Raw genomic sequence first — 3,312 nt, forward strand, 5'->3', positions numbered from 1 at the left:
TATATATATTATATATATATATAATATTATTATTATTATTATAAAAGGGGGTTTTTACCGTTTAATGACCGGTTTGTCGATTTTAAATAAAGCGTAAAGATAAATGACGATAATTAAAATGCGTAAATTATATAAAAATATTTAAAATGACAGTAAATAAATGACAGTAAATAAAAGTACGATGAGATATAAAATAACACAATTATGCTTATTTAAACTTCCGTAATCATGATGTTTGACGTTTTGATTTTAATTTATTACTCTGGGTTAATTGTCCTTTGTCCTGGATTGTTTGATACGTCTATATGGTTTTTGTCCATAATAGTCCATCGGTCATAATTATAAAGTGCGAGTGTCCTCGTCAAATTACCCTTATACCCGAAGTCAAATATTCCAACTAATTAAGGATTTAAACTGTGACGCAGTTATCACTTCTGTCAATAATTACACCAGTTATCACTGTATGTAATCCACCCCTGTTTTGATTAGATATGAATATTAATTTACCCACTTGATCAGTTTGAATAATCAATTACCCAACCCAAATAATTAATTAAATGATTATAATAGATTCCGTATGAATGTCACTAAATAGGACAACCATAATCATTATTAATTATTAAGTTAATTAACTTGAAGATAGGTTCGACAAACTCCAATGAGTTGCCACTCGATTAGACAATACCCCCCATCTATTAATAGTCAATAGTCCAATTTCCACAAGTGTCGGTCTTTTGCCCAAACGTTAATTATGGTACAAAATCCAATAACCCCGTCTTAATATTTAGCCCAACATCACGATTACTTCAGCTCAAATAAGCATAATAATAACTTAGTTACGAGACATTAATTTAAAAAGGAAGAACATAGCTTACAGTGGTATTTAATCGCGTAGCGTTACACGGACAGAGTTCCGACTTTAAAACCCGTAAAACATTTCTTAAAATAACCCAACTAAACCATAACTTTATTATTAAAATTAACTTAAATTAAAATTATAATATAAATATATATTACATTGATGAAGGAAAAGAAAAAGATGTAGGTGCCTATTTTTCGTTCGACAGAAGCCTGGTATTTATAGGCATATTTCCCGATTCTGATGCCCATACGAGTGCATGGGGTTTCAGTGCAAATCTCATGCACTCGCATGGGCTCATGCACTCGCATGGGCTCATGCACTCGTATGGGTTTTATGCCTATTTCCCATGCGATCGCATGGCCGTCAGATCCAGCTCACATATTTTTTGTTTTCTTGCTTGTCGACATATTATTATATATATATAATATATATATAATTTATATTAATTATATATATATATTATATTATATTCTTGTGCATAGTTGACTTGTAATTTTCGCTCCGTTGTCTCGTACATTTACGCCCGGTTTATGTCTCGGTTCCGGTTTCTCGAACATCTTTTCGTATGCTTTAATATCTTGTACTTTACTTTCCGCAACTTGTACTTTTGTAATTTTTAGACGTTTCTTATCAATAAATGGAACCACTTGGATTGTATCTTGTACATTTGAGCTTTTTAGTCATTTGCGTCTCCAAATAGTCATTTTCTTCTTTTGTCTTCGCACTTATTTATTTAAACCATTACAACATAAAAATAGAACAATAGTAACTAAAAACTTTACATATTGGAAGGATATTGATACTAAATATATGTTCATTTGGAGCACTATCAGTAACCAATCGGGGGTAAGCAAAAAATTCTTTTTTCATTTTTTTTGAATTTTTCAAGATCACACGAAAATATGAACATTTAGAATAGACACTTCGTGATGAATGTTATTATGTAGGCGGGAAAACGATCAACAAAAATAACATTCAAGATAATATTGATCGTAAGAATGTTAACGTTTTTTTCTTCATGTTTTGTGAAACAAAAATTTAGCCTGATTTAGAGTTTGGTGTTTTGGGTCTAAACCCAAAACCCTAAACTCTAAACCGTTCGTGTTAAAAACTCAATCTAAATCCTAAATCTAAACTCTAAACTCGAAATTTCTAAACCCTAATATCTAAACCCTATAAACCCTAATATCTAAAACTTCAACATACGCTCGAAAAACACGATAATTTTTATATATTACTTCTTCGAGGGTTTTCCCGCCAAAATAAAAATATTTATCACAAAGTGTCTTTATTAAATGTTTATATTTTCATCCAATCTATAATGTTCGTGAACAAAGTTTTTTCAAAAAATGAAATTTTTTTTTGCTTCTCCCGCTTCTTCCCGATTGGTTACTTCCCCTCGATCCTACCAATATATATATATATATATATATATATATATATATATATATATATATATATATATATATATATATATATATATATATATATAGGGTGAGGATTCATGGAGAACCAAAGGTAGTAGAGAACCCATGGAACTCGTGCAGATTGACATTTTTTTTTTTTGCAGAATGACTTTTTTCTGTGCAGATTGAGTCAATCTGCACGTTTTTTTGCAGTTTTTTTTTTTGTAGATTGACTTTTTTCTGTGCAGATTTATTTTTTTTTGTGTAGATTGAGTCAATCTGCGGTTTTTTTTGCAGTTGTTTTTTTTTGCAGATCCACCTTTTTTTCTGTGCAGATTGACATTTTTTGTGTGCAGATCGAGTCAATCTGCGTGCAAATTGAGTCAATCTGTGTGTTTTTTTTTTTGCAGATCGACTTTTTTTTTTTTGTGCAGATTGACATTTTTTTTGTGCAGATTGAGTCAATCTGAGTGCAGATTGACTTTTTTTTACAGTTTTTTTTTGCAGATTGACTTTTTTTTCTGCGCAGATTGACTGTTTTTTTACAGTTTTTTTTTTTCAGATTGACTTTTTTTTCCATAGATTGAAGCTCAATCTCCACATAGATTGAAGTTCAATCTATGAGTTCTATGAGTTCTCTACATACTCTAGTTCTCTAGGGATCTTTTCAATATATATATATATATATATATATATATATATATATATATATATATATATATTGAAAAGATCCCTAGAGATTTCAACCGAAATTGAACTAACTTAAGTTCGATTTTCGTTTTCGATTTTAAATTTGAATTTGCTTTTCATTTTCATCTTTCTCTGAAAAAATTTAGAATCAAATAAAATCGAACTAAATAAACTAAAATACCCCAAAACAAATCGAGACATCTCTAATCAAAATGTATTGTCATTAGCCTTAAAAAAATACTGTATTAGAAATACCTTTTGTTAATACATTTAACCACAAGGTAGCATTGTATAGATATTATTTTAAAAATAATCATTTCTTCCAATTGGCATTTCGCAGCCTTTATATATGTC

This window comes from Rutidosis leptorrhynchoides, chromosome 2 (genome assembly GCF_046630445.1).
Source record: "Rutidosis leptorrhynchoides isolate AG116_Rl617_1_P2 chromosome 2, CSIRO_AGI_Rlap_v1, whole genome shotgun sequence".
NCBI classification, from domain to species: Eukaryota; Viridiplantae; Streptophyta; class Magnoliopsida; order Asterales; family Asteraceae; genus Rutidosis; species Rutidosis leptorrhynchoides.